The 12,292-nt window shown below is 32.5% G+C and overlaps 1 protein-coding gene across 8 annotated transcripts in view; it reads left to right on the plus strand.

The window, feature by feature from the left end:
• The window catches only part of RBM46 (RNA binding motif protein 46), a 216,253-nt gene that overhangs the window by 182,027 nt on the left and 21,934 nt on the right, over positions 1-12,292 (plus strand). The window lies entirely within an intron of this gene.

Below are 12,292 nucleotides of genomic sequence, written 5' to 3' on the forward strand. Positions count from 1 at the left end.
CATTTTGGGGGACAGCAGTAGGGAGTTGGTAAAATCAGAGGTATTTCAGATGGGTTATGTGTAGACACAGCCTTATGCTCACCAATCTGGAAATTTGTCATTATTACTCATAAAAGACAAAAAGCATCACTAAGAGATGTTTATGACCATTGTCTTCTTTAATTTCATGCTTTTAAAAAAGTAAGTTTCTCTAATGCTTTTGAGGGATAGTTAAAAAGGCTTTGGTAACAAAATAGTTTGCATTGTGAAGGAAGAGATGCAATATCACTCTGATATTTCTTTTGTTTTTTATTATGTTAGCCTCCCCCCCCCACCACTTTTTCCCAGTTTTTTAATGCAGCTATAAATGGCAGTTGGTGATTATTTTGTGCCCCAAATGATAGTTATTAGAAGAATAGTGGTTTTTTGAAAATAACAATAAAAAGGAAGAGTCCCCAAGAAGGATCATAATTGTTTCTTAATTATAATTGTCAAACTCTTAGCTTAACATTGATTTGTTATATGGTTGCAGAACCATACTACTGAAGCTTATGTCTATTTAAAATTGATACTCTCAAATTTGTTAAAAAGAAAGCAGTCTAAAAGGAAGACCATTGTCAAGGGGAGAGGGAATTTTATACATTGTATAGATGTATTTTATACAGTGCTTACCCATCATAACCACTCCCACAGTATGCATATTTTTAGGAGATTCTGATCATTAGAATTTTAGGCCTGAAGGTAGGATTTCTTTCAAAAAAACTTTTTGGTAGTATCTTCAATTATTAGTTGGAAACATTTGGGAATTTTACAGTCATTGAAATTAATAAATTCTTAAGTGTGATTTTCATTAATGCACAAAAGAGAAGCCTTCCATTTTTTCTTTAGATAAAGACAATTAAGTTAAAGAAAAATTGCAATAACAGTGAATAATTCAAATTAGGGCTCTTAGAAAAAATGGATCAAATTATTTTTTTGGAGTGGAATACAGGTAATTAGTTGCTAAGCAAGATTTTCTCAAGATACTTGTATCTGATCTAACATAGTAATGCTGAAACATATTTCTACTCAGTTTCCTTACAAATTTAACTGGGCTTAAATTTCCAAGCTTCTTAAAATACAGTCTTAGTTTATGTCAGATTTTCTATTTAGATGTGATATGCCCATCTGGCCCATAAAGAAGATCAGATGTTATATGGAACCAGAGGTTTTTCATCAGCTTTTAATTCTATTATTAAGATGGTTTTTACTTGAGTCCTAGGACCATAGTTAATTTGTATTGACCTTATAGTTCCCCAAGAGAACCCTTGTTCAGGTATAGTATTCCCAACTTGATTTTGTTATTTAGGGATGAAATTAGCTTCAATAAATGAAATACTTAGAGGGCACAGTTTGCTTTAGTCATCTATTTCAGATTTTATCAACCTTTATAAAAGCGCCTTATAATAAAACAATGGACAATTTGTGTTTCATATATTTTCTCAGTTTCTAATTACCATCAGGGAGAATACCTAAGATCCAAATATAAGCCAAAAATTTTAATTAAACACTAGGGCTTGTTTGGATGCACTACAGGAGGCTTGAGGCCTTGTCTACAGGAAGTAACATAAAAATCCTTACTGCAATTGACTAGAAATGTCAGTGAAGGTTGAGTAGAGGCAGCTGAGGAGAAGGAGGGATAGATTTTAAGGAAGTATAAGAATCAGAAATCGGGGGTCTAGAAATCTTTGATCATAAAACAAATGCCTGACCTTTGGGGGTTATTAAAGTATGGCAGGAACTATAGATGGCCAGGAGGTTACATGTTGCTATATGGGAGATTAAGATATATATATAGATTGAATATTGTTGTGGCAGTATTCTGGTTTGCTTTTTACTTCTGTTAATATTGGAGTCTCTGGGCTTTAAAAAGTTGATGCCTTTTTAGGTGCAGATCTAAAGGTTGCAAGGTTTTATTCGGTGGGTTAAGGATTGAGATCAGTTGGTGGTAGTGGTGTGTTCTTAGAGGGGAAAGAGTGGTGTACTCTCAAAACTTCTATCCTGCTAAATATTTACATGCTGCAAGCATTGGATTTTTCTGAGATCTTGAGAGGTTGTTATTGGTTCCTGGAGTCTCTCAAATAGAGTTCATTAAATATTAAATCATCTTTTGTCTCTGTTTTCTAAAGATTTTGAATGTACCTCTCTAGATAGTGAATTTAACTATGATTTTAAAATGTTTTCTTTGGGTGTAGTAATTTTTTTCTTTTTTAAGTTTGTTTTGATACTCTTCTGTTAACCCTTTCAGTTTGATGCTATTTTGAGCATTATTATCCAGTCTTACCTTGATGATCTTTAACTATTATATGTGATATAGTCATTTACCTTTTTATTTCAGAGTCCTTTAAGAATGTACTTTTAATATCCACATTGTTTTGGTGTTACCATGCCCATTTTTCAAGTTTAAAAAATAAAAGAGAAAAAGTTAGACTTTAGTTAAAGGATTATCATTGGTGTTATGAGGAAAACAAAACGAGTACTAGAGATCAGAGAATTTTACTTCTAGTGACCATTTAATGCTCTTAGCAGAACCCCAAAAGTTCTTGGTGGGTATTACTTTAAAATCAATTTTTAAAAAATGTGGGTTTTTTGGTCCCATTTAAAGTGAACTCTGTTTTAAGCAAAATATCCCTAATAGAAGAAGCTAAAAGTTGGGATTAATGCCAAAATTGAACCCTCTTTTTTTTTTTTTTTTTTTTGCTTCAACGTTGGAGACTGTCTTCATCTTCGTAATGTCTGAGAATGATCTCCCTAACCTCACTGGAAACTGATCACCCAGCCAACGGGATAAGAAATGTCACCTGTTTCTATTTAGGCACCTATAATATGTGGGATACTTAGTGGGTTTAATACGTAGAATACATACTTGTGGGTTAAGAGATAGATAGGTTCTATGCTAAGTATTTGATGTATGGAGATATTGTGGGTCATTCAGTATCATATATCTTTAAGTATTTTCTATTTCATAATTTTGTATTTGTTTAATAATGGATCAGACTATCAGTGTGAATAATCTTGCTTTTCCTAAAATTTGCCTCTGTTTTGAATATGGGCCTTCCAATTTTGCCACTGCTTTCCCATGGAGGGTTCTTCACCACGTAGGAGTGGGATAAGCAAAATCAAGGAGATAAAGGAAGGTCCTGGAGAATTATAGTTTTGAAGAAAGAAAGTCCTGGAGAATACTTACTGGAAGGAGGGAGGTAGCCTAAAGTGTGTATTGACAGTTCACCTTGTTATATAATTTATTAATAACTAATTGAAGGCAAGGCATTTCTTTTCTTATTTCTATGTTTGTGTAATACTGACACAAGTGGCAGTTTTTTGCTTGTATGAACCACACAAAGCTTTCAAACAGAAGTAAAGAACCTCTGTCACAGACCAACTTGTGCCATTGATTTAATTTCATCTGACTTGTATTCTGTTGTTTTGGCTATGACTGATGAAGTTTGTTAAAGAACGGATTTTCTTGAATGCCCCTCGTGCTGAGTATACTTTTGTAGCATTCAGGAGTTAAATATAAATAAAACTTTGTTTTTGGTCTTAAGGAGTCATGATCTACTGAAGAAGGCAGAGACAAACTTCAGAAGTTTTGAGAGTACAAAGAAAGGGCACACCTCGGGCGCCTGGGTGGCTCAGTTGGTTGGGCGACTGCCTTCGGCTCAGGTCATGATCCTGGAGTCCCGGGATCGAGTCCCACATCGGGCTCCCTGCTCAGCGGGGAGTCTGCTTCTCCCTCTGACCTTCCCCTCTCTCATGTGCTCTCTCTCTCTCTCTCTCAAATAAATAAATAAAATCTTTAAAAAAAAAAAAAAGAAAGGGCACACCTCCCACCTGATTTGAGTTGTAAATCTTGAGGAGAGTTTATGGGCAGAGAGGCACAATGTGAGCAAATACCTGCTAGAAAAATAGCATGTTGGGGGGTTAATGGCAAACAGTTGTGTATAGTGTTTGCTTTGGTGATTTCAGTCAGATTTTAAGGATTAGAAATTGAAGCGATGTGGACATTAGTTAATTGAAATTTCATCAGTTTTGCTTTTTAAAACTTTGCAAGTTTTGTTTTTTTTTTAGTACAACTATGTTGGCTTTAGTTGCTTTTCTTCTGAGCATGTGATTTTTTTCTGGATGAATCCATCCTAATTTGTGTGGACTATTTTATGTGTCATCTTTCTACTAGCTCATGTAATTGAAAAGTATTCATTTTGTCGCTGACTTGCATATTGCTTCTCATATTTGACTTCGTAATGACATACTCATTAGAATTTTTAATATTTTCTGGTCATAGAGTGGTAAAATATTTAGATATATATTCTAAGCATGATAGCCATATCTTTACTATTGCTTTAATATCATTAAAATTAGGTTCTGATTTTTCTACCACTTGTAATTTGGTTGAAAGTTTTAAAATAGAAGACACAATAGGATGAAAGTAAAACTTCTGAGAAGTTTGAATCTGAAAAATAATTGGTGCTTTTTTTCTTACGAGCTATCATTATTTCCAGATTGATGGGCAGAAATGCAAAAATAAAATTCTGATTTAAAAAATTTGCTAACAAATTGCTTTGAAACAGAGAAACTTTTTTTTTTTAATTTAGGAAATAATTTTGGGAGACAAGCTAAATATAAATGGTTGTATCATTACGAAATTTATTATAAATAATTAAAAGAAAAATCATGCTTTTAGAAAGTTATTTTTTCCAGTTTTAATTACAGACCTAACTTTGATGATACTATTTCAAATTGATGTTTTAAAGAAAAATAATTTGCTGAATTTGCTTTAAAATTTGCCTAGTTAAATAAGAAGTAGGAATAGCATCAACATGTGTACATTAATTTGTTTTCATATGACCAAATAATGAGATGAAAATTCCATTAACTCAACTATGTGTCTTTGACCCTCCAGAGGGCCCAGTGCTGATGAAAATGTATTTTTGTTCCTCTTCAAACATACTATTTTTTCCTGCAATATCATCATCTTGTATTCATAATTCTTATTAATACTTTTAATGAACCATAATTATCATGGAGTTAGAATGTGAGAGAAGCAACTTATTTAACACAGAGTATTGCGTGAAAATATAAGGACCTGTAGCCTCAACCACCAACAAACCGTGACTTTGGATGACAAATGAATCATTCACTCTTTGTGCACCTCCATGCCTTCACCTCTAAAATATCAGGGTTTTTACTTGGTGAGCTTTAAGGATTCCTCTATCCCCCCAACTTATGGTTTTGTTTAAAATACAGTAAAAAATCTTATGAAGGATCAGAAATAATATTTGAATTTTTTATATATACCAAAACATATATTTGAATTCAAATAGTTTAAAACCAAGAGCTGCTTTTGTAAGAATTAACTATCAGTTTAATTTCCCTTTCTTTATATAATTGAAAGCTTTTATCTGTCTACTTCACGGCAGAGCAGTTGGTAAAAAAAAAAGAGAGTCACCTATTTTATTTGCATGAAGACAAGTAATTGCTTTTTGGTTATTTCCTTCCCTGAATTTTTTCAGTTAAATATAATCAAAACGAAGATTTTATAAAACAGCCTAATTACTTAAAAGTTTGGAAATTTGTTTTCTTTTATAACAGAGAATCTAGGAAAATAATGATATGTATTAAAACATATCATGTGACCAGTATTTATTCCATAGTTATGTTATTAACTGGCTAATGTGATCTGTGATTTCATTTGCTTTATATATTTAATCACGTTTGATCCCTTTTTCTTTCGTATCTTTGGTTAATACATTCCTAAAATACTCGTTCTAATACACATTTTAACAGTAGCTACTGCTTTATTTTTAAATTTAATATCTGATTTTGTCATTTCATATTTAAAAAATAATGGGTTGTAAATTTTCCCCTCTTGTATCAAATGCCACAATAAATTTTGCATGTATACTCTGTTCTTCGATGTCAGCAGCAGTTTATAATTTTGCCACATGATGTCCTCTAAATATATTTTTTTAGTGTGGCTTTGAAAGGAATTTCAATGTTATATTGATATTTCTCTCCTTTGTGGCTTATTTTTGTTTGGGGGGGGTGGTTAGAATTAGCAAAATCTATATGAAAAGCTGCATTAGTCTTCTGCCTGTCATGCCCTTATTTCTGTTTCCTATTTAAAATTTAGTAGACAATAATTACTTATGCTATAACAATACAATTTAGTGAGCAGACTAGTGAATGGAGACAAAATGTTTTGGAAAGATGGTTTTACTGTGATGATTTTATTCAAGTAATTATCTGTGCTTTTATTAACTACTTTAAAATTATTCAGTGTCAGTTGCTTACAAGGCCATTTGGATAGATTAAATACAGTATCTACTTTTATTAGTTAATTTCAGATATATACTGTAGAGCAATTTCCTCTGTTTTAGAGCAATACATCCTCTATGTAAGACATGGTAGTGTACTACCTCCAAGAATGGTGCTCTTCTGGGGATTCAAAACAAAAGAAAACAAGATAAAAAACTTTAGTCCCCCCATCTAATTAGAAGTTTTAAATCACCAAAATATTAATAAGTACTCTGATTTCCTTGCTCCCTAAATTTGTAGTATATGCCTAAAGATATGCTAGTTACCTGTGAGCCATTATTTATCTCATAGTAAGTGACATTTGAACTATAAAAATGACTTATATGTAGGTTTTTATATATATATATTACATAATATAGTTCAAATTTTAAGAAAGTGATTTGTCTATATACCTTCCTGCATTGTTTTGATTTGCTAAATATCATCTGTATACCACACTGATAATGAATTCTATAATTGTATCTATAACTTTAGGTCAAAAAGTAAATAGGAATGCAATTATTAGAAAACAATCTGTTGTATTGCCTGATAATTTGGTGAGTGTACTCTGAAATGTCTCTTTTGTTTTGTGTTTAAACAGCATAGCTTGATTTTTATACGCAGAGTAACTCAAGGGATTTGCATTTGAGTAAACTTGAATAAATAAAAAAAGTATAAACTAGGATGTACAATTCCAGCTTCCTTATACAGTAGGTATCTATGTTGACCGTCACTTTTTCTCTTGCACATTTTGATTTTCTTTCATTATGTTTCCTAGAAGGGGTATTATTACTAGAAATACTTTACTTTTTTTAACTTTTTTTCTGTAATCCTGTTTTTTTTTTTTTAAGATTTCATTTATTTATTTGACAGAGGGAGACACAGGGAGAGAGGGAACACAAGCAGAGGGAGTGGGAGAGGGAAAAGCAGGCTCCCTGCTGAGCCAGGAGCCCAATGTGCAGCTCCATTGCAAGACCCTAGGATCATGACCTGAGCCAAAGGCAGACGCTTAATGACTGAGCCACCCAGGCACCCTTGTAATCCTGTTTTGTATGTAGATTTTTGTAAGAGTGACCAGTGCAAGCCCATTAACTTAGTATTTTTTCTTGTTACCTTTGTTTTCATAATGCGTTTTTCAGTCTGCTTGTTTACTGGACAGGTTATGGGATAAACAAATCACTTTGCAGCTTTTGTGCCATTATATGTGTATGGCTTTTTTTTTCTTCCACTGCTGTGTTAATTTTTGGTTCAAGAATGACCAAATCAGCAGTTACAAATTTATGAAAATTATAGATTATTTTGGGCACAGAATTTATAAGATTCCAAGTGAGCCATTATTAATCTTTGGAAAAAATGTTTAAAGTTATATTCTGCACTAAAAAGTTAATAATTTTTACCAAAAGTAAAAAACTAATTCAAGCAGGGACATGTTTATTAATTTAAATGATTCTTACCTGTGTGTATTGTATCTCCATGTTTCCTTGAGCTCTCACAAATCAAGTTTCCTTGAGTGATTAAGAATCCCTTAGGGATTCCTTGGTATGAAATTTAGCTTTATTAAGTATAGAAATAGTGATGATACTAGAGCATTGGAAAGCTATTCCTTTTCTCTTAAGAACTAGAGGGAAAAAGGAGATACTAAGCAAAAGTAGGATTACTTGTCTCATGAAAGCACTCTAACTTCTGAGGGGGATTTACAAATATGAATAGTCATAATTGGTTTTCCTTTTTCATTTCTTAAATTTTTATCCTATGATTTACTTAGTAGTAGACAAGATTTTTTAGCTTCTTGTATTGCAGTGCATTTAGGATATCTGTACTTTTTCTGTTCTTTTTGTAATCATCTACTTTTATTTATGTACCAGTGTTTTTTAAAAACTTCACTTCTCTTGGTTTTTAAAAACCTTTGTACTTTATTTTTACTTATTTATTTATTTGTATTTATTGTAGTTCATGTGCAAATAAGAAGGAGTTGCTACATTAGTGAACATTATTTGGGGAGGGAGATGGACAAGCTTTTTCATTAGTCCTCTCAGGCTTCAGAAAGTAGATTGGTGATGTCAGGCACTCTTTTATTTAAATTGGTAACTAAGGGAATGATTCCATTGCCTTAAGATTTTAAATGAATTTTCAGGTAATTTTTATTTTCATTTCCTTCAATGACAAGAAAAATTTCACTTCCTTTTCTATGACAAGAAAAATTCTATAGTCAACTCCCAAATATTTATGTTTAGATATGAGGTATGACTAAACCAAAACTTAATAATCCAAGTATAATTGGCTTATTTATTTAATTATATTTATTTATCCCAGGATGCTGTTTACATGTATGGTTCATCAATTCAGGGACTTTACATACAATTTAAAGCCCTGTTATAAAACCCAACTTAGGAAAAGTTGGAAACTTCTCCTCAGCTCAGTTTCCTGTTGGGGAGGATGGCATTATCTCATGCTGGTGAAGTGCATGGACTTAAGTAGAATATTCATCGTCCCTCTATCTTTTCTCTCTCTTTTTTTTTTTTTTTTTGCTGGTAATGGACAGATTATTCACTTTAATCCTTATACTTCATTCTATGAAAGATATGAAGTGGATTATTAAAAATGTATAAAATACAAAAGGATTCAAATTTTAAAGATTTATTTATTTTAGAGAGAGAGAGAGCACACACGAGCTAGGGAGGGGCAGAGTTGGAGAAGAGAGAATCTCAAGCAGACTCCCCGGTGAGCAAGGAGCCTGACTTGGGGCTTGATTCCCATGACCCTGAGATCCTGAGATCCTGACCTGAGCCAAAATCAAGAGTCAGATGCTAAACTGACTGAGCTATCCAGGCACCCCAAGATTCAAATTTTAAATGGAAAGAATTGAAGCAATGGGAAATTATGAGTAGGAAAATAAAGCCAAGCAAACTAAACAACTTATTGTTTAGGGATATATGAATATGTGGCAAAACCATAGAGAAAAGCAAGGGAATGATTAACACCTAAAAATTAGGATCATGATTTCTTTAAGGGTTAGAAGGAGAAATTGGAAAGGATGCAAGAGAGACTTCTAAGTTATTGATAATTTTCTGTTTCTAAGCCTGGGGGGTGAGTACATATTTTTATTTTGTAAATAATGTAACTGTACATTTATATTTTATATATTCTTTTTGTATAACATACTTCTATGATTAAGTAAATAAGCTGGCAAAAAATGAAAGTTAGCCAACAGCCAAGAGTTAAGAACTTGAATTATTTTATCAAAATTAGAGTGAGTTGTACTCTAGAGATTCTCAAATTCATATAATTCAGAGTAATATAGGAAAGTTGTGTTGTTTCCAGACCAAATATTTTTATCCTGCTCAGACTATATGTGAAATGTTTTGTTTTCTTTTGGGCACTAGGGTTTGTTTAATTCTTGACAACTAGGGAGGACTTGGAAACTCTAATGCGAAGTAGGACAGTGAACAACTGAAGAATTTGGGGCTTTTTAGTCCATAAATACTGATATTTACAGGGGAAATACGATTGCTGCCTTCAAGTGTTTGAAGAGCTGGCACATAGGAAAAAGACTTTAATATGAAGACCAGGGGTTAGAATTAGGTCTAATAGAGGAAAATTTGGGGGGGTGCATATTATGATTTAATACAACCCAGAACCATGTGTTTAAAGTACTTAAAAAAATCTCTATTTCACTCAGTTAAAAAAGAAAAAAAATTAACTTTTGTTTTAAATCTGTTTATACTGTTAAAGAAATGTATGGGAAAAGGAAAGACTATTTTCTTTATTTACTATACTATTATAACTCCGAATTATCTTCCATAACATCACTTAGAGTAGATTAGCCTTGCTGTTTTGAAGCCCTCTGAAAAATGTGCTTTTTGAAACTTTAACGTAAGAAAAGTTTGGTTTTGGCATTTTTATTCTCATATGAATAACCCTTTTGTTTATTATTCACTCCTTTAGGCTTTCTGTTCTCCTTTTTGGTTTATTAACTGGCAGCTGATTGATTGTTAATCCTTGTTAATATGTGTGTTCATTCAATAAATACTTACTGAACACTGTACTTTGTCTATAAAGTCCTGAGGATCTGTAGTGAATCAGACCCAGTTGCTGCCTTCATAGGGTTTACCTTCTATGAGGAAGATACTCAGTTACAGTTCTGATAAACGCTCTGAAGAGGTACAGGGTGTCTGAGAATATGTAACTGGATGACCCGACCTAATCTGAGATGAGAGGGTCAGGGTCAGGAAATAGTATATTGCATTTAGAAAGAATTTCAGCAAAATGAAATTCAGTACTTTAAATTTAGTATAGCATATAGGCTTCATAGACTAAAAGAGCATGGCATTCAGAGCCAGACTTCCTGAGTTCATATCCCAGCTTCATTACTTATTTGGAAAATTATTTTAACCTCTTTGTTCTTTAGTTTCCTCATCTGTAAAATGGGACTGTTAACAGTATTTATGTTGTAGGGTAATGGTATATATTTAATGAGTTAAAATGTTAAAAGGCCCACAGTAGTGCCTTTTGTATATAAAAATATGCCATAAAAGTATTGAAAAATAACATTTACTCAGAAACCAAATCTAAGAAAATGGTTTCTAATCATTTATAATAATGAATATTATTGGTAATAATAATAAAGATTCTCTGAACACTTATATAGGTACTATGCTAAATGCCTTTATATAACACATTATTCTGACACTTCCTTGAGGTAAATATTACTTTAATGTCTACACTTTTTTTTGGTAACAAATGAAGAAACTGAGCCTTTAGGAAATTAAATAGTTTGTCCAGAATCCCCCAGTTAGCGAAGAGGCTGTATGCTCTTCGCTGCTGGTCTTTGTAATGTCACGTGATTCAAGTGAAAAACTGACCTGAGTCTAATGTTAAACATTTGATAACAAACTGTGAACTTGTAGGATATTATTGGCCAGTTATTCTTCTAAAAATTAAAATAGAAGGAGATGGGTCTTTGTTCCATGCTTTACATCCTTTTCAGAGACAGTTTATCTTTACCAGTCCTACAAGCCCATATATCAGACCACTTCAGTGTAGTGTGGACCTAGGACATCTGTCTCAAAGCCAAATGAATCATTCTAAATTACAGAGATCTTGTGAACCTATTTTGTTTACAAGGTAACTTTGGGATTTTTAAGTTTAGGATGAACACTGACAACCAGTAGCGTATGTGTCAAGGGGCCAGATGATGTTTTTTTTCCTCTATCAGATGCTAGACAGAATTTCAAATAGGCAGAGTTTGTTTATATCTATTTCGTGGTCTCCTGTTGTTTGGTACTCTCATTTGCTCTCTGATTATACTCAAAACATCTCAAATACATAATTCAACCATATAAATTTCACTCCAGTTGTATCTATGTTTTTTCATTGTTATTTCCTTGCTCAGGCACCAGCAGTGGCTTGCTATTGTGGTATGATCAGGTCCTCTGAAATCCACATTTTCTTGTTCAGAATACTCTGCTGGTTTTCCCATCTTACCTAACCATAGACAAGTACCTCTTGTTTTGATCATCTGAATTTATCATGCTCATTGGCACTTCCAGGCTTTTCTTAGTGTTGTTCACTCTGCTTGGAATATTCTTCTACTTACTTTCTTTTACTTAATCTCTTATATTAAGCTTTTCTTAAACATAGTAACTGCTGAGGATGACTTGTTCTTTATAATATTACTCAACAATATAATAATTTTTATATTACTGTTTATTTACTATTATAAAATTTTTGATCCCTCGGATTGTAAAGCCAAGGGACTTTGTACGTGTTTTTTTTTAGTTGTTATTATTATTTACTGCTTTTATATAGTTTAGTACTGTTTCCTTTAATATTTAGCATATAGTGCTTTTCAAATAATTGAAAATTATCAACATGCTCTAAGATTAAATGATAAAGATTCTTAGGAAAGATAAAGACTGTGCTTTGAGGAGGGAGTGAAAAAAAGTGCTATTGGAAAAGAAATATCTGAGATATGGAGTTG

This window comes from Callorhinus ursinus, unplaced genomic scaffold (genome assembly GCF_003265705.2).
Source record: "Callorhinus ursinus isolate GAN/ISIS: 27379988/994484 unplaced genomic scaffold, GSC_fseal_2.0 scaffold4, whole genome shotgun sequence".
NCBI lineage: Eukaryota > Metazoa > Chordata > Mammalia > Carnivora > Otariidae > Callorhinus > Callorhinus ursinus.